The 20,403-nt window shown below is 44.8% G+C and overlaps 1 long non-coding RNA gene across 2 annotated transcripts; it reads left to right on the plus strand.

Annotated features, from left to right (window-relative positions):
* The first annotated feature begins 931 nt into the window (after positions 1–931).
* LOC108349943 (uncharacterized) lies at positions 932–5,362 on the plus strand. Of its 2 annotated transcripts, none has more exons than XR_015670621.1 (3): positions 932–1,599; positions 3,037–3,107; positions 3,693–5,362. It is a non-coding gene; the product is annotated as an uncharacterized LOC108349943 (long non-coding RNA). The 2 variants fall into 2 exon arrangements; XR_015670622.1 differs by having other exon boundaries at positions 3,699–5,362.
* Positions 5,363–20,403: the final 15,041 nt, after the last annotated feature.

Here is a 20,403-nt window from a genome sequence, read left to right on the forward strand (position 1 = left end):
ATCAAACTTTCTCCTCAAACAGACACCTTTTAGTGTTGCAGATCCTGTACACTGGCTTCTACAGTGTTCCCTCCACCAGCTGTTTCTTTCCCCAGTGCAGAGGCAGGGGATTCAGAAAGGTACCTTGGAACCTGGTTCAGGATGCAGGCACACTCTGCTGTGGAGGAAGTGACCTGTATGAATCAGAGCCTGCTTCCAGAGAGCTGGGCTTTCTTGGCTATCTGGGTGGCTGTAGCCTGTTAACCCTTTGTATTGAAGACAGGCTACACCTGGTCCCCAGGGTTACTGATATAAAACAACATGCAATTGAACCAATAATTTATACAGGTATAAATTGGCACGTAGGTTTTCTTGGCTTCTACATCTAACCTTGTCTTGGCTGATATGCTCTTCTAGAAGACACTTCAAACATTCCTTTATTGCTTAAAGCAGTAATGCATTGGTTATTTTGCTTACAACTAAGTATTCGACCCGATACGTGCATGGCATGTGGGTTTGTGTCTCAAAAAACAAAACAAAAAATACAAACAATCCCGATAAATTAAAAATCTTGTAATTAAAAATCTTGATACTCTTTGTGGTAAAAGAAAATCTGATATCATCTAAATCAATGATTTCTCTGGAATATTTATAATACTCATTCTAGTGAGGGAGAAAATATTAGGAAATTTGCGTTAAGAAATTTACCTAGATGTCTATGTGTATTAACATTTAAGAGAATTATGTATGCTTTATGTTACCAAGTGTTCTATTGCTGTGTATAAGAAATAAATATACTATTGGAGATCTTTGGTTTGAGTGAACCCTTGTTGCTTTTCAGTGACTTTTTTTTTTTTTTTAACTATTCCTTTCTGCCAAGTTCGGAACATTCCGTAGAGTGCCATCTGCTGGCGACCCTGTTCACCTTCAGTGTTAATAGCTCTGTTCTCTCACAGCCCTGTGCAGAGCGCCTGGGGAGAGAAAAAGTAGGAGTGGATGCAGGAGGGAACAAAACTCCACTCGTCCAGAGAAAGCAAAAGGATGGGAAAGAACCAGGGGAAAACGTGAACCACGTAGGCACAGAGGAAGAGTGAAATAAGAAACCTTACTAAGGACGGTGTCTTGTTGCAAAAGAAATCGCCCGGGCTCTGGATAGCTAAGTGCTCATTCACCTCTGCAAACAGAAAAGTCAGGGCGCGTGTAGCTGGAGGGGCGGCTCCTTTCGCTCATCTGCATTTCTTTTGTCTGGAGCTAGGGTGTGGTCGTAACCGGGAATAATGGTTCCTTATGACTAACTTTCATCTCCCCGTAAAGGAATCATCTTTAAAAAGCAACAACCAAAACTTGCTTCCTAATCACATAAAACAGCCCGAGACTCTCCCCCTCCGCAGTGAAGTGATTTCTCCTGTCTTGATCTTGTTCCTCCTTGAAACAACAGCTCCCCGGGGGGAGTTCTGGCCGCCAAGAATGTTAGAGAGCAGCGTTAGAGGAGAGCAGCATTTCTCTTGGTCAGCTCAAGGTCACTCACTGTAACCTCAGAGATGGCAGCTCTCTGGGATCTGAGACCTGAACAATGACAATTATGCGTCCCAGTAGCTGTCGGTGTCCTTAATCTGCCTGGTGAGTGAAACTATAAGGTGGGCATTTTTCCTCGTGGGTTGAGGTGTCTGAACTTTGATTGGGGTGCACCGGGGCACCGGGAGTTGAAGACGTCACCAGAGTCTACCCCCTTGCAGAGAAGCACAGTGGGAACAAGATTAATCTTGAAGAACTGGGGAGAGGAAACAAAAAAGTGACGCTGAGAAAGAGGAGGGAGGTTAGAGGAGAGCGTCATTCCTACCCCTCAAGGCCAAGCAGCTGGAGGCCTCCTAGAGACAGGCGCCTCATCAGAATAACAAGTAGGAGTGGGCAGAGGAGAGGGCTGGAAGGAGGGCCCCGCGGAGTCACCTTCAGAGCAAAGGAGTCAAGATGCTAATATCTTTGGCTGTCGGTGACGGCACTGTGGGAGTGTGCGGGAGAGCGAGCCTGCTGTGCTGGCCGCGGAGCCTGAAAGCGGGAGGCGATGGTCACGAGCAGATGTCAGGTGCCTGCCCACATTTCAGAGAACAGAAACAATGAAAGGCTCGTGGAGATGTGGGGGAGATGGGGCGGAGCCCTGAGGATTTGTAGATATCCTCTAGGTTTGCGACCAGAAGACTGGTCAAGTGACCTTTTACCGGCCAAGGGTGGGTCGCAAACTGGACTAAGCTGGGGAGAACCTATTGTCTCCATTGTTTCACCTCAGCATTGCTCCCTGTCTGTGGGAGCCACTGCTGTGGAGGAGAGAGCTGGATTTACCTTCAAGGTTCCTTGTGGTCCCTCGTGGGATTGTAGTCTTTGGTGAGGCTTGTAACTTCTCTGGCCTCATTTCTGTCTGGGCATGGTAGTACTCAATTCTCACACTGCCTTTACTGAGTGACAGCCACATGGCTCCCTGCTGCGAGCACTGTAAGTGTGCCCCACCATTTCACACACAGAAAGGATAAGCATGGTAGTGTCAATGCCCAAGGACACACAGAAGGTAGGAACTGGAGGAGCTGGTCAGGAGCCATGGTAGTCCCCTGCCAGAGCCCAAGCTCCCACCCTCTGTCCTGCCCTAGGGTGTGCACAGATCTCTCTTTTGATGGAAAATGAAAGTCTTAGACTCCATGTTCTCTAAGGTTGCTTCCATTCCAAGGATTTGAAGAGTCCACCGTACAGCCTCTTGGGACAATGATGTCAACCAGGGCTAACCTCACTTGCAAATGTCCAGGTTGTGTGCTCTTGCATACAGTAGAGGAATCAGAAATTTCCTATAATTATCCCCAGTCATCCAACCATGGGGAGAATTGTGTACCTGCCAACCCCCAGAAGCAGTTGAAGCAATGGCAGGTATCTGAATATGGGGGTCAGTGTTTGTAGTGATAAGAAACAATATAGGAAACTAGATTGATTGGGGAGGGGGGTATGCTGAGTGGGCAAAAACTATTGCCTTAGTAAAATTAATTCTCAAATTTATTCAATTCTATAAAACTGCAGTTAAAGAACTGATGAAGCCACACTCCAGGTTTCCTGGGATGAATGGCATTAGTCTGACATGGAGGCAAGTGGTAAGGACACTTCTTTTTGGTTCAGTTTGGCAAACATCCTTTAGAAAGAAATTGTATTCCTTGTAGCCCAGCCTCTGGTAATCTCAGGGTAGATATCAGGAGGACAGAGAAATGAAGGAAGGAAGGGAGTTTAGGGAAGGATTGCAGGCACGTTGGTACCTATATGGTACCACGTCCTTCCTTCCTTCCTTCCTTCCTTCCTTCCTTCCTTCCTTCCTTCCTCTCTTTCATTTATTCTTCCTTCCTTTTTATTGTATAATTTAAAAAGAGGCTAAAGAGACATATGGTTAAAAAAAATAGCCACGGGACCCTCAAATCAAGAAGCAATTGTAGGTTCCAATATACTTAAACATTTAGGCGGGACTATCTGGACTTACTTCCCAGGGAGAGGTGATGTCATCTATATAGATTATCAAAGGGAAAGGTGATGTCATCCACATAGATTCTCAAAGATTTAGAACGCAGACAAAAGGATGTGGGGAGGAGGGGCTTTACATCTGTGAGAAGGCATCCTAGTCAGGAACGCTAGTGACTTGGGAAGGATTTCTGTTAAGGTATTAATGAGTTTTTTTTTTCTCCCATGAGGTAAAGAGTGATCAGAGCGAGGAGCCCAGGAGAGCCAGGGAGAGGAGCTGGAAGCCACTCGAAGGGCACACTGAGAGAAGCAAGGCAGACTCTGCTATGAAAAATCCACATCTGAGCTGCAAGGAGCCGAGGTCTGGCTTATGGTACCTGATAGAAAAACATGATTTGGCCTGTGGAGTGAGGTATCTTTCCACAGCAAGATGCACACAAAAACAAGCACAGATGCATACAAAGACATACACACACACACACACACACACACACACACACACACACACACACACATAGAGTCAAGTTGAAGAGAGCCCAGAACCCAAAATTTTAGCTAAGTTTTAAAACATAAAAATACTTCTGGAGAAGCCAGTGGTCTCCTGGCAGCCCTGTTGCCTGAAAGCAGCATCTGCCTCTTTTTGAACACTTCGGGTGTGGTAAGGGGTGAAGAGAAATCATAAAGCCAGAGGCTGGGGCTTGAGGGGGTTAGGAGCATGGTGCCCAGTGCAATGACAGAGAACGTTACAGGCTGGGACTGGGCTAGTCCAGGACACAGCTCTAGACTTGTCCTGGAGAAGCTACACACATTTGTAGGAAATGAACCTGAGCTGGCCACAGACTTGTGTGCTGTGTGGTCAAACACTGCTTCCCTTGCCCAGGTCTACAGTTCCAGATCATCTTCCAAAGCACACCTGAACCTCTCTGTCTCTCTGTCTCTTTCTCTCTGTTATTCTCTCTGTTATTCTCTCTTTGGTTCTCTCTCTCTCTCTCTCTCTCTCTCTCTCTCTCTCTCTTTCCATTTTTGTTGTTTGAGACAGGGTTTCTCTACATAGCCTTGACTGTCCTGGAATTTACCCTGTAGACCAGGCCTACAGGCTGGCCCTGAGCTTACAGAGATTTGCCTGTCTCCGATTCCTGAGTGCTGACATGAAAGGCGTGCAGCACCACTGCCTGGGGCAGCTGTGACTATATGTATAATTTATTAACTATAATCTTCCTATCTGTCCACTCATCTATTCACTGTCTGACTGTCCATTCATCCATTCGTCCTATCTATCGATCTATCTATCTATCTATCTATCTATCTATCTATCTATCTATCATCTATCTATCATCTATCTATCTATCATCTATCTATCTATCTATCATCTATCTATCATCTATCTATCTATCTATCTATCTATCTATCTATCATCTATCTATCTATCCGTCTGACATCTATCTGTCCATCATCCACTAGAATATACACACTTGCAGTGCCCTTTCTGTGAAAGCATCTCAGTAACATCATATTCAGGAGCATCTTCCGGCCACGCTCACTATGGAGAACTGCAGCTTTTGGAATCACTCGAATTCAAGAGAAGACATTCAGAGACCGACTCACACAGCAGCCTCAACTCAAAGAGGAGCACAGGTGGAAGGCTCACTAAGAATATGCCCCTGAGCCGGGTCACCACGACACTCCGGCCTGACCAGAGAGCTCCCTCTGGTGGCTCTTTGGTGCACGCTCCCCCCCCCCCCCCCGACTTAGAAAATTTGAAATGAAGTAATGCCAAGACAAGCAGACTGTTAAATCTCAGATTCGATTCTATAATCTGTCTGACTGTCTGACTGTCTGTCTGTCTGTCTGTCTGTCTGTCTATCATCTGTCTCTTAATAAAAGTGCTGGTTATTCTGAACCTATACTGCTCTCAAAATCCTAAGCATACTGATTGTTCCAGAAACTACGCAAGGCAACGAAGTTCCCCAGTGGACCAAGATCAACTAGACAGTGTAGTGGAGCAGATTGGACAGTGACAGCCAAGCTGTACTCTAGCTCAGTCATGCCCCTGGGCTGTGAACAGAGCCCTTACCTGCCAGTCTTTGTATCAGCCAGTCAGCGTGAGACACAGGGCACTCCGTGGATCACCAAGGAACACTTAGATGTCTTCCCAAATCACCATTTTAGATTAGCCACACTTGTTGTTAAGGGCTGCTCTGATTTACAAGGCATCCCCCTTAGAAAGGTTTTCAGCTGCAATTTTCTGCCATTGTCCAAAATCTTAGCCTATTTCCTATTTCCATATGTGTTTACAGAAGTTCCCGTATATTAAAGTGTAAGGATTGCATTCATGTTTCTTCTGTCCCCTCTGGTCAAGGTTTTTAGACAAACTCAATGGGTTCTGGGGCTTTTAAAAGTTTTCTTAGAGGCTTGACATGTTTATAATCTGGAACACTAGATTCCTGGGGTTTGAAAGTATATGGCTCCGGGAGCCAAAAGCTAATCGTGTGCATCTGGCTCTGCTTCCGGCTGTCTGACCCAGTCAGGCAGTTGATGCTTCTGGATTCCAGTTTCCTTATCTGTGAAAGAGAAGCGTTTAACCAGATGGATTTTATGCCTCCTACTAGCTGGAATATTAAATTCTGCGGTTGGGAGAGAGAATATGAACAATGTCACAATGATTAGCAGGTGTTAAAACTTCCCTCAGGCAGTTGAACAACAGACACTCTGCTTTCTGGATGTGGGCTCACAGGTCTCACCATTCCTCAGATCCTGTGTGCAATGGGCTGCCGTGCTTGGGGTCGAAACAAGGAACCCAGCCATGAAAATGAAATCTCTCTAATGTCTCTGTCCAGTCTCTACGCACTTCGATGAAAAAGAGTTGAGATGTGCCTTCCTGTCCCGTGGGCTGCCATGTACACAGGGGACATGTGTTCTGTGACTGACTGTGTACCATGGAGGCCCTTCAGCATCTTAGTGATGCTGTAGCTGGGACCTGCTGTTTTAGAATGAGCTTCCTTCTTTTCTTTCAATATGAGTACTCAGCCTGCTTGGAAAAGGAGCAAGCCCCTAACTTATAACACGTTCTGTCTGTACAACTCTTCATAGTTAACCTTCATAGATGGTAAGGACAAGAAGCCAGCTCAAGCATTTTTCCTGAGATCACTAATGAGCAGGGTCAGGGCAGGGTCAGTGGAAGGGAAAGAGGGCTTGAGGACCCCTGGCTTCCTGAACACCACATACTGAGCCATGAATTCTCCTAATATGCAAAGGTTCTGCATTATCATTACTAATTTAAATTTTAAATCTACAGAAAAATAACCTTATGGTTGAAGCAAAGAAAACAATGTCCCAGTGAAGTCGGTTGTCCCTTAGATCCTGAGACTGATGGACTTAGAATCCATGATAAAGAGTCACGCAGGGACAAATAGAATCTCCAGTGTGTTTTCATCCAGTTTCTGAGCAAACAGAATAAAGGTACGGCTAAAACAGGGAAGCCAGGAAGGAGGGGGGAAACTCCCCAAATATCACATCCATGTGGAATGATTCCTGGATCTGAAAGGAAAAGAAATCCCCGGTGAGATGTGTGAGCTGTGAGTCACACCCTTAATTGGAGGAGGTGGCCATTTTGAACTTGGGCCTGGTAGCAAAGGAACATGTGGATATATATTCTGTTCCTTCCCTCCCTCCACACGGCAGTTCTCAGAGGTCAGCTTTTCTTTTTCTATCTAAAAACACATTTATCTGTATTTATCTGTATGTGCAGCAGCAGGCATGCTGTGGCACCCGTGTGTAAGTTAGAGCCCTCCTTTCATGGCGTAGGGCCCAGGGATAGAATTCAGGTTGTAAGACTGGGTAGCGGACACTCTTGCCCCACCGAGCCATCCCAAAGGCTTTCAAGTACGGAACAGGGTGGAGAAAGGCAGAGTAGCTGAAAGGTAGGCAGGGATCATCCATCACTAAGGTAGAGAGATCCGGACAAGGATGAGGCTGCTGTGTGGAGGAACACTTCCCCAGTTGCAGAGAGCTTGAAGAAGTGGGGGAGAAATGGAACCCATCTCTCTGGAAGTATGGTCAAAGGTGACGGGTGCCACATCTCTTTCAGTAAGAGACATGTGCACTACACAGCTACGGGAAACAGTGGATAGAAGGAGTGCTTTCTGGATGCTTCCTCTTGGAGGTTTCCAGGCGGCTCTCTCTTCAATTGACATGTCTTTGGTCTGCTTTTTCTTCTTAAATGTCATTCATAAAAGATAGGGTTTTCCCCCTCCTTTTCTCCATTGTTGTTGTAAAAATATAAAAATAATAAAAGGTAACGGTGTCTTTTACCCCGCTAGCTCTGTACCGCGGTGTCCAGATATCTGCTAGATATCTTGGCGGAAACACAGCCCCGCCGCACACTTTCCTACAGTCAAACCCTCACATAAAAGAACACACAACACAATAATCTTAGATCCAATTGGTAAGATATAATTGCCCACTTAAACATACAAAGCCCGGTACCATCATCCATCCCTTGAGAACATTAATAACAACCTGTAAATACACAGAGCAGAATCTTAACATCACCTGCCATGGCTTCTCCCCTCTCTGTCTCCTGTCTCTCTTCTAGTCTCCTCTTCCTTCAAACTTCTCTCTAGCCCATCCTTCCTTCTCCTCCAATGACAGGCCTCCTTCTATTCTGTACCTGCCCCTCACCTGTACTTTACAAATTCAATGGGGAGAAGGTTCTGGTGAAGTCACCTGAGTCCTGAGTAGTGACTAGGCAGCTGTCCTTGGGGCAGTGGAATTAGCATCAAAATACAGTAACTTCAGGGCAAACCACAACACTCCATAGATGTTTTTGTTTCCTTTTTCACTTTCGTTCTACATCCATCCTCAGCTCCTTGACTCACCTTGTCCATTTCAGTTGCATTAAAGGGAGAAGTGAGCTGGACTAGGTATCATGTAGCAATGTCCCATCCTGGACTCACTTCCTGTCCCCTCTGAACTCACTACCACTGTTTTTCATCTGCAAAGTAAGAGGCTTAAGTAGACTATTTCATTCTCCTCCTTGGGGACTTTCTTGAAGACTCACTCTCTGCCTGGTTAGTGTGCAGACTGTGTGAGGCTGAGGAGATGACATGATGACCCAGTAGTTAAGAACCTTCTTGGTGGGGTTGGGGATTTAGCTCAGCGGTAGAGCGCTTGCCTAGCAAGTGCAAGGCCCTGGGTTCGGTCCCCAGCTCCGGAAAAAAAAAAAGATGGAAAAAAAAAAAAAAAAAAAGAACCTTCTTGGTGAGCTGAGGAAGACAACCATGATGGAAACGATCAAATCAAGGGGCAGTTCTCGTTGAGATAAGTACTATGGAGCCGTTCAAATGCTAGGCCATCATATCCCTAAAGTCAGCAGCCCTGTGTGTTGGGACCAGAGGCAGGTACCATTTCTAAGGGAAGTCTGTGGGCCCTGGGAGGGTATAAACTTTCATGTGCTTTATTTTTCCCTTCATCTTCAGCTTAGTTAAGGTTTCTACTGCCGTGAAGATACTCTTATAAAGAAACACATTTAATTGGGCCTGGTTTACAGTTTCAGAGTTTCCATTGCCATGGAGTAAGCATGGCAGCATGCAAGCAGATATGGTGCTGGAGAAGGAGCCGTGAGTTCTAGGTTTGGATTGTCAGGCAGCAGGGAGAGAACTGACTTGACCTTTGGAGACCTAAAACCCACCCCCCACAATGACATACTTCTTCCAACATGAGCATACCTACCCCAACAAGGCCATGTCTCCTAATAGTGACAATCTCTATGGCCAAGCATTCAAACATATGAGTCTGTGGGGCCATTTCTACGTAACCCACCTGTGGTGGATTAAATATGCTTGGCCTAGGGAGTGGCACTATTAAGAGGTGTGGCCCTGTTGGTGTGTGTGTGTGGCTTTGTTGGAGGAAATGTGTCACTGTGGGGGTGGGGTTTGGGACTCTCCTCCTAGCTGCCTGGGAGTCAGTCTTTTCCTACTGGCCTTCAGATGAAGATGTAGAACTCAGCCCCTCCTGCACCATGTCTGCCTGGATGTTGCCATGCTCCTGCCTTGATGATAATGGACTGAACCTCTGAACCTGTAAGCCAGCCCCAGTTAAATGCTTTCCTTTATAAGAGTTGCCTTGGTCATGGTGTCTCTTCACAGCAGTGAAAATCTGAACTAAACCACCACCACAGCCACAAGATGGGTTCTAGGTCACCTAGGACTTCATAGGAAGACCCTGTATTAAAGAGTATTAAAGAGTAGTGTGAACCCATGTAAGTTGTGATCAATGTATTATGTTGGTGATGAGGATTGTGGAAAGCACCTGTATTATCTTTTTTTGCATAAAACTGGATTTTTAAAAGATGTTACTATGCATATAAAATAATTGACAAAATACGTTTTTCTGAATATTATTCATTTTACAGTTTATCATGACACATCTTACCATTGCAAGCCTCCAATGTTCCACACTAACTCCATTCTTTGTGTTCCTCTACAACGTTGTGTCCCAAAGCCTGAGTCCCATAACTATGTCTTCAGACTCCCTTGACCAGCTGGATTTGTCTCTTGGGAAGCAACAACAGGCAACTGAGGAGTGGAAGAGGAGGGAGTATAATGTGGTGGGAAGAATAATGTTCTCCCAAAGATGCTGGCCTTCTCATCCAAAGAGCTTGTGAACATGCTACCTTAAATTACAAAGGAACCCTTGAAGGTTTAATGAGTTCAATATTTTAGATGAGATTATTCTGGATTACCTAAGTAAACCCAATGCCATCATAAGATCCTTATAAAAGGATGAAGAGAGATTAAAAGATGCTACTCTGTTGCCTTTGAAGACAGAAAAGACAACATAAGGACCTTCTAGGACAGTAGGACCATGGTTCTCAACCTTTGGGTCTCAATTCCTTTGAGGGCCAAATGATCTTTTCATGGGGGTTGCTTAAGACCATTGGAAAAGACAGATATTTACATTATAGATCATAACAGTAGCAAAATTTGGGTTATAAAGTAGCAATAAAAGTAATCTTGTGGTTGAGAGTCACCACAACATGTACAGTTTCAAAGGGCAGCAGTATTGGGAAGGTTGAGAAACCGACCCCCTCTTCCCCACCAACTTCTATGAATGCAGTCTTGTTGACACCTTGAGTTCAACCCATTGAAACCTATGTTTTTACTTTTTATGTCAAACACTATATTATAATACATTTTAAGTTTTAAGCTATGAAGTACATGATAATTTTTTTCATTACTATCAGGAAACTACATCTGAAACATACATCGTGTGATTTCAGCCTTGCTGCCTTTGTGACAAATGACTCTCTTCAAGCAAATGTTTTCTTTTGAATTTTCTTTCTTATTAGGGAGGAGTGGGGTCTCCAGAGTCCTTCTCTCTTCCATGATAGGTTGTTGACAACCCAATGTTGCACAGGCAATCCCAGCTGCTGGGAGATCGTAGAGTAGCCATGCTGTGCCTGGAAGACAGTGTTCACACATTCCGCCCATGCTTCATACTCTTACGTTCTTCACATTGCAGCTTCCATAAATGTTCCCTGAGCCTCAGTGGGCATGGTTTAGATGTCCCATGAAGGGTTGGTTCTTACCGGTTACCAGTCATTTATTCTCAACCCTTTGATAAGTTCTGAATCTGTAGCAGATTCTCTTCTATGGGTTTAGTTCTCTTTAGGCCCCATCAATACAAAACCCTTCTTTTATCACTTCAGGCCCAGAGGTGGCTCGATGCCCCTTTATTGTGAGTTCATGTTCCTAGTTTTATCAACTTCTCATTCCACTCACCCATATATACCTCTAATTATAATTAAGTTAATTAAGCCTTGGCCATGTAAAACTGACCATCTGAGTCAGTTCCCAGAACCCACACAAAGGTGGAGAGAGAGAAAACAACTCCGTAGAGTTGTCCTCTTACCTACACATGATAATGTGGAAAGTGCATGCCCATACATAGGTCACACACAAGTAATTATTAATGATAATAAACAAAAATGAAGTCTGATAAACTTCATGTGTGTGTGTGAGCTATGAGTCTTGATAGGAAATATGTTTTCTTCTCTGTTTTGTATTAGTGACATAACCATGTTGATACCTATCATCTCTTTGTCTGTCTATCTGTCTATCTGTTTGTCTGTCTGTCTAATCTACCATGTGTCTATTGTCCTTTTGTAAAAATCACATACTTTATCCATTCTTGTAGACATGGGTATTTGAGTAGCTATCAGTTTCCTTCACTAACTTCTGGCATATTTACCCTTGTGTACAAGAATCATATTTTCTCTAATGTATAAGTAACAGAAGAAGTTACTGAATCAGTTACTGCCTGTAGATTCAGGTTTTCTTTTTTTTTTTTTTTTTTTTTTTTTTGGTTCTTTTTTTCGGAGCTGGGGACTGAACCCAGGGCCTTGCGCTTCCTAGGCAAGCGCACTACCACTGAGCTAAATCCCCAACCCCCTAAGGTTTTCTTATATATAATCAGTTGGTCCATCTTTGATTTATGTATCTCTCAAAAATTCCCCTCATTCTCTAAGACCAACCTCTGTCCTTTCTGCAAGATGCCTTGACTGCCCCAGTTGTAAAGTGCTGTCTCCTGTGGACTCCTATCATTTTGTGCTTTCTTATATTTGATTATGCCCCAATATCCTAAAGACAAGAGCCGTGCCTTTCAGCAGCAGGTTGGTTATTACCTGACAGTCACTGTCAGCATTTCTCTGCCTAGCTAGTTTCTCTACTTAAACTTCTTTCTTTCTATTAAGGACCAACATTCTCAAGCCACACATTTCTGAGCACTCTGGCATCACTCTTTGTCTTCTGGATCTCTTGAGAAATCTGCCATTTACTGGGGACTTGTGGTGATAATGGTTGGTGTCTGTGAATCCCTAACTTTTCTATTTGTAGAGCCCTTGATCTAGACCACTTGCCATGTGAATGTTTGGAATGGTGGTACTGGCCCCATCTTTACCCAGCTGCCGGCTCCATGTAGAAACATCCTGAGAGAATATCTAATTCTAGATCAAAATACTTGCTCTTGATAGACATGCAAGGTGCAGTACTGCTGCCAGAGCTCTGTAGTAGGCACTCTGGGACAGCCAGAGCTGGACTCTGCTTCTGTCTCACCCCCTTGGAATCCTCTACTGCTGAAGAAGTCTGCCTTCTACACACAAACCCCACTCTTCCTCCCTGCCTTTCCTTTACCCAGGCTCTGAAATTTGTCTGTAAGAGGCTCTTTTTGGGCCTTTGAAATTTTACAACATTTTCAAAGATTTCCCCCATTTAAAAAAAGGAGCACTCCCTACCTCTTTATCTTGCTTAGAGTTTTACTGCTGTGAACAGATACCATGACCAATGCAAGTCTTATAAAGAACAACATTAAATTGGGGGCTGGCCTTCAGGTTCAGAGGGTCAGTCCATTATCAAAGTAGAGCATGGCAGCATCCAGGCAGGCATGGCACAGGCAGAGCTGAGAGTTCTACATCTTCACCTGAAGGCTGCTAGCAGCATACTGGCTTCCAGGCAGCTAGGAGGAGGGTCTTAAAGCCCACGCCCACAGTGACACACCCACTCCAACAGGGCCACACCTTATAATAGTGCCACTTCCTGGGCCCAGCATATACAAACCATCACAATCTCCCCTCGACATTCTCATCCTGACATGAAAATGCTGCCTTCACATCTTAGCATCTTCTCTTTGTTACAGTCTGGAGCTTATGCACCTGTGGCGTGTACCTGATTGTTCCCAGAACATACTACATACATATCTGTAGATTTTTCCTTAGTTTCCTTAGCTGTGCTTTGATATTAACATGCTTAGTTAGCTCAGGCTAGATTCAAATTCATGGTGAACCCTCTGCTCTCAAGAGTTGGGACAACATCTGGACTGTGGCTTGCTGTTTTGTTTGACCTAGGGTCTCCTAAAGCCCAAGTTAGCCTCAGATTGGCTAATATAGCTGAGGCTGGCTTTGAACTCCTAATATACTGGCCTCCATTTCTAACTGCTGTTTCTAATAGATTATTATAATGAAAGTTCCTATTTTACATAGATTTTTAGAAATTCTAACCTAATACTCTTTCTCTGTTTCAATATATCACATTATACTGGTTACCAGGTTTCTGTAGGCTCCTTATAGTTGGGACAGTTCCTCAGATTTTCCCTGTTTTTTGTGGATTATGCTATTTAACACTATACACACATCCCTTCATCCAGGACATCCAGTATATTCCTCCAGGACTTTTGCAGGGTGGATGAGATGTCAGGAGGGGACAAAGACATCCCAAGTTCAGTCAGAAAGTCAGTTTTTACAGACATTTGAAGCACATGTATCAGAATTTGGAACTAAGAGCTCTAGAGAGAATGTTATGACTTTTATTGTCATGTTTGCCAATAGTATTTGTTTAAGATAGCTAAGAATCTTGACAAGGACTTGGCAAGAGCATGAGAAAGGAGAGAGAAGGAAGAGAGTTTAAGGGCAGACCTGCTATGACCTGAAGAACTGGACTTGCCAAATGTTGGTAGTGGGACATGGATTTTAAAATATTGTTATTAGAAATTTGCATCGTGTCTCCTGGGTTGCCATATCACTGGGAAGTTGGGGTTCCCTTTCAAGACTTTTGTACTCATTAATAAAACCATTTAATAATGGACTCAGAAGGAAGATTGAGGGTAATTTTATTTGAGTTTAAAAGAGAAGGCCTGGGAGGACAAGGCAAACTGCATCTCTTGGCAGCTGCCCAGAAAAGGAAGATGAAGGAAGGAAAATACATGCCGTTTCAGTTAAACCAGTATGAGGTCAGCCACCTGGCAGAGGACTGGCTTCTAGACAAGAGTGGAAAAGCTCAAAGTACCAGGGAAAATACACTTAGGCACTGGCCAGCATTGGAAAAGAATGCTTTTCTGCATAATTCAGAAATGGGAGCAGGCTTAACTCAGCCATGTGTGGCTGTGGCTTACTTCCTAAGGGCTGCATAGGAGTGGGCTTTCTGGGAAGGAGCATACCTCATTAATGCGATGGTTTTGTTTTTGTTTTTGTTTTGTTTTTCTTTCCATCTCTTTAGCCGAATGCATCTGCCTTTCTGAAGGACACTCCCTTAATCATGGTACCAGCAGGCTTAAACAGATTAACTCTCGAGGGAACAGCACACATCCACCCAGATGTGCGTTCCACTCTTCTGACCTGGAGGGGAAAAAGGTAACACAGTGCACCTTGGGAGGAGTAGAGCAGAAGCCAAGGCTAATTCACTGAGAGATTATGGAAGCTACATTAGGGAGAATTGAGTATCTACTCAGCTAAGAGAGTGAAGTGGAAGTGCAGCTATCTAAGGATAAAGCCCTGAGTGTGACCTAGGAGGAAGGAAGCACTTAGCAAGTGCCAGTATCTGTATGTATGCAGATTCGTCTGCACGGCACATCTTCACGACAGCCGTGGAGGCTGTGTGGCCAACTTTTTTTTTTTTTTTTTTGGTCAACAAGGGAAGTGAGGAGCAGAGAGGTTACTATACTCACAAATGTCTGCACCAGATGGAAGACTGCAGAGTCCATGCATTCAGAGTTCAGACATTGATAGTAGAAGTGAAGGGATCTGGGAAATAGAGCTAAGGAGAAAAAGGGCTCGAGGAGGTTCAAAGTTTGGGTGACCAGAGGACGCGTTATCACACACAGGGATTTTAGCCGGGGAGAAGAGATGGATGGAATCCTGGGCTGGAAGGAAAAAACTGGAAAAAGTGGGAAGGGCAGCCGCAAAACAGCTGAGGATGGTCCATTTTCAGATGGGAGCGAGAGCCCTGGGCGTAGATAAGAAAGAAGAGCAAAAGGCAGGAAGCACTAAAGGCAGTAACTAGCTATGCGGCCGTGGGATCTCCAGGCATTAAATATTTAGCAGGCTCTTTTCGTAAGTGTACTATTTCCTCCCACCTCAGCATGGGCAAGCCTGCCTGAGGATTTTTCCTTCCCTTTACAACTTGGGCTGCTAACTGAGAGGGGCTCTTGGCTTGGTGGGTTATTGTAGATGGAGGAAATAGCTCCACTTTACCTCTAGTTTGTTTCCGTTTGATGGATCTTAGCCTTCCTAATTCAGCCCAGCACTTCTCATCTCACTTAAAAGTATTGAACACCCACCCCCCTTACTTTTTTCTTGTCATGCAAACTACATCTTTGAGGAGAAGTACGATACAGAATTAGAGAAAACATGTTTAAAATATAGGATGCTATGGTCACAACCTTACTGACTTTGGGGTTTTAAAAACTCATCTTTGACTTCTGAGTGAAACTGAAATAAAAAATGATTGCACCCCTTCCCTCGCCTGCTATTCCTGACTTCTTCTGAGGACTTACAGGGAGGGCTATGGGCTTATTAGTCCTACTGGGAATTAAAATTCAAGAATGTTATAGAGGCTCCTTTAAAACACATTAATGAATGGATTATTTTTTAAAAAAACAATATTTGGCAACAAAGTAATTTGTACATACACATCACAACATGTCAAAACATGAATTTTTTTTCTCTAAAGTATTGTTAAAAAATTCAAGTACTGCAAAGACACATTAGGGAGCTATGCACCACAATTATTCATTAGGTGGGAAAGTTTCTTCAGTTACTTCTAAACTAATGTTTCTAAAGTTAAGAGAGGAAGATGCTGATGCAAACTTGACTGTTTTTTGTTGTTCTCATATTAAGACTATTACAGGATCTTAATTAGTCAAATCTCCTCCCCCTCACTCTGTGCAGAATTACACGGGATGAGAGTTGAGTCCCCAGCAGAAGGGACCCTGGGGCCAGCATCAGGACGTTTGGCTTAGTCCTTCACCTTCTGTAGTCCTGGGTAAATCAAGACCATCTGTCTGCTGGCGCAGAGGTTATTCTTATGCTCACCTGAGATTAGGAGTCACAGGTTAGATTAGGATGGCAGCTTATTGGACAAGCAATCCCTTGAGAGAAAAGGAAGGATCGCAGCCATTTCTTTTTTTTTTCTTTTTTCTTCTTTTCGGAGCTGGGGACCGAACCCAGGGCCTTCCGCTTGCTAGGCAAGTGCTCTACCACTGAGCTAAATCCCCAGCCCCCGCAGCCATTTCTTATTCGGGAGGTGCGGGCAGAGCTGGAGAAGGAACATAATACCTGAAGAGGCCTCAGGAGAAGACAGCGGAAAGGTCTTGGATGTGAGGCTCCAACTGGACACTGGGGAGGATGGTCAGTGGCAAGAACACTATGTTATATACATAGTTTGTTGATATTATATTTTGCTAATAGTACGGCCAGACAGACAGCAGCATGGAGGGGCACTGAGGAGGAGGAGGAATCAAGTCTGTGCGACAGCATCAGATCCCCTCCCTAGAGGTCTCTGAAGTGGGTTTCACTAGGCACCTACGACCAGGCTCTCCGGATTTCTCAGTAGGCAGAAGGGAGAGTTTGGCAGAAGGGCATGTGGGGTAACAGTAGCCATTGGTGGCTTCTCGATATGCCAGAATCTGCAATTTCTCTTCTCCACTTGAAAACCTCAAGCACCTGGATGTCTGTTAGCTGGGGAGTCCTAGGCAGTGCTCTCGGTGGGGTGCCTGTCACTACAGCTAGAGTCACAGACAGTGGTCGCTGTAGGACACTTGTCAGTGAAAAGGCAAAGGGGCACTGGCATTGTGGCCTGGTCTGGAGTCTGGTGTGGAGTGTCTTAGTCCACACTTACCATGAGAGGTCACTGACAGACTCAGGGTGGGGCAAGTGATCAAATCTGTTCAGAGGTGGTAAGAAGTCCGCTGTTTCTAGAGTAAAGAAAGTGCTAAAAGTAGTTTTTCTCTATTTCTCCTCTTCCTCTTCCTCCTCCCCCTTCCTTCTCCCTTCCTCCTCCTCCTTCTTCTGCTTCTCCTCCTCCTCTTCCTCTTCTGAAAGGACAACATAAACCCATTTGTCTCCATTTAAGGACCAAGCCCGATTTCAAAAAAATGTTCAGAAAGTACCAGCTCTAGGAATAGACCATACGTCCCAGAAACTAGTTCATAAGACACCCGCTCTAAGAACAGACCATAAAATCGAGAACAGATCATAAACCTCCCCTCCCAAAGAACAGCCTGGGGATAACCACAAAAGTGGGGAAATACCTTATCTCAGTACGGGCCATCTGCATGTACTGGGCAGCCCTATTTCATCACATGGCTGAACGTGCACGACATAGGAATGCAGACCACTGGCCATCTGTGATCCCCTGGCACCCACCAAGGAAAATTTAGATCATGTAATCCTTCTAAAGAGGCCCCCCCACCCTGCCCCTGTTCCCTATAAGCAGGCCTGCGTGTCTTTGTCTGAGGTCACCATTTTAGAGAGTGGTCGATGCCCCCACTCTCCTGCCTGCCACATGCTGACTGATTCTGCTCTTTGTTTTTGCACACTATCTGTGTCTGGGCTCTTTCTTCAGCGATCTTTGGACCCCTACACCACTACTGTTCCTGAGGAATTTGTGGAGCTCCTCATTTATGGGTGGGAAAGCCATGAAAGCCCTGAAGGTTCTACAGTCAATGCCTCTGTGAAGCCACTGCTGAAACGGTCAGGGAAGTCAGAAGCTCTCTGTCCAGGTTCTTGGTTTTATTAATAAAATAATATATAGGCAGACACAGTTGAACAGGAAGCAAAAAGTGTTAATGAGAAGAGGAGCTGAAAATGTACTGTATCGAAAGCAGCCTGGGAGAACTCAGGGGCCATGAACACTGAGCTTCTGTTTTATAGGTTAGGGAATGTCAATCAGGGGTGCTTCTGGGGTTGGAACCATTTTATTATTTCTTCCTTTGATATAAGTTAGGACTTGAGGTTGTTCCAAGGTTGCCTCGGCCCAAAGCATACCTAGGTAACACAGGTGGATTCTGAATCCAGAAATCGTTCAATGTTTCATTTTCTTTCATTTGATTTTCCCTTACCATTTAAGCACCATCAATAGAGAGGCTATAGTAGCCACTTGTGGGGAGTGGGTGGGGAGTGTACAAGCCTGGGAGTTTGTGCTTGATAGAGAATTTCAAGTCTTGGCGAATATCTATGATGACAGAATGCTTCCCTTTTGATGGGATGAAAGGGATTGACTATTGGTCTCATTAAGAGGAAAAGAGGGAGGGGCATCTTAAAAAGAGGTGGGGTTAATAAGGGATGTGGTCAGTGCCCATCTCAACCCCTCACCTACTAACACTTTCTAAAAGTCAGACCTCTGAAGCCTCTCTTACTCACCAGACCTTTGTTATATTTTCTAAATACGCACATTTAAAACTACTTGGAGTTATATTTTGATATATGCAGTCAAAGGTGCTCTAAATGATTGGACTTAGGGTGTGTATGGCTACTGGAGAAAGTGTGTCGCTTTGACATTTCCAGAGCCCAAGGCAGGCCCAGTGGCTTTCTCATCCTGTCACTTGAGGGTCCTGATGTCTAACTCTCAGCCACATCTCCAGCACCACATCTGCCTGCATTCCTCCATGCTCCGCACCATGACAACAATCAATGAACCCCCCAAAACCGTGAGCAAGCTCCAGTGAAATGTTTTCTTTCAGAAGAGTTGGTCGTCGCATCTCTTCACAGCACTGGAACACTCATTAAGACAGAGGTGGACAGCAAACAGAGTGGAAAATGAGTTTTCTAATAGGCTTGCTCTTGAACTCATAGAACGTTTATCACAGCCAAATGATTCAAACTCCTTATTTCTAATGAATAGGTAAGAACCAGGAGGCCATATAACATTCCAGAGGTCACAGAACAAGTTAGAGAGACAGGCTTAGAAGACGCAGAAGGTGCTGTGTAGAAAGCTCCACTGGCGGCTACATGTACCACATTAGCATCCAGCTACCGTGTTTTACAACTTCTGCATGCCTGTTGTTGCCAGATCCAAAAGGATACCATGAGAGCTTAGAAAACCTCAAATGTGTATACAGATTCTACTAATTGGTTTTACAATACCAGTTTTCTTCATGCTTAAACCAGATTTGGCAATCACAGTCCAGATTTGACAATAAGAAGGCCCCAGAGTAGAGTTGAACTCATTTACTCTCAGGCAAGCAAAACTCCGCAGTGTAGAGTGGTTCTTTGTATGGGGGAATAAGTCTGATACAGAGATGCAAGCGTCTTTGCACACAACGGAACTCAAACTTGTGCTTCTCCTGCTGATGTGATTACACCATTACACAGCCTCCAGGGGAAAAGAAAATGGTTCACCATCTAGTTGAATAAATTTAAGTTGGTGCAGCAGGGGCAGGGGCAGGGGCAGGGGCAGGGGCAGGGGCAGGGGCAGGGGCAGGGGCAGGGGCAGGGGCAGGGGCAGGGGCAGGGGCAGGGGCAGGGGCAGGGGCAGGGGCAGGGGCAGGGGCAGGGGCAGGGGCAGGGGCAGGGTAGGGGCATGTATAGTACAAAGTAGAAAATGATAGGGACTTTTAGAGACAACTGTGGTTGTTTGAGTAAGATTGGCCCCCACAGGCTCATATATTTGAAAGTTTGGTCATCAGGGAGTGGTATTACTTGAGAGAGATTAGGAAGTGTGGCCTTGTTGGGGTAGGTGTGGTTTTGTTGGAGGAAGTGTGTCACTAGGGTTGGTTTTGAAGCTTCAAGAGCCCAAGCCAGTCCCAGTAGCTATCTTTCCCTTCATTTCACCCCTGCACCACAGTTTAGAACAACAGTGAAGGTGTGGCTGAGTCCTTTTCAATGAAAACAATCCTCGTGGTCACTTTCTACCTCCCTTCCCTTCCAAGCTCTTCCAGCTTGACAAAATTTATGTGCACCAGGGTACCGATGCATGTGTGTACCTCAGCGCGTAAGGACTCTTGCAGTCAAACCTGACAGTTTGAGTTCATTCCTCAGCCCTGCCTACTGGAAGGAAAGGACTGATTCCTCCTGTAAGTTGAGTTTTGATCTCTGTATGTACACAGTAACACACACTTACACACACTCACTCACAAACACATGCACACTAATGCATGCACACATGTGTACAT

Source organism: Rattus norvegicus, chromosome 2, assembly GCF_021556685.1.
Source record: "Rattus norvegicus strain SHRSP/BbbUtx chromosome 2, alternate assembly SHRSP_T2T, whole genome shotgun sequence".
Lineage (NCBI taxonomy): Eukaryota > Metazoa > Chordata > Mammalia > Rodentia > Muridae > Rattus > Rattus norvegicus.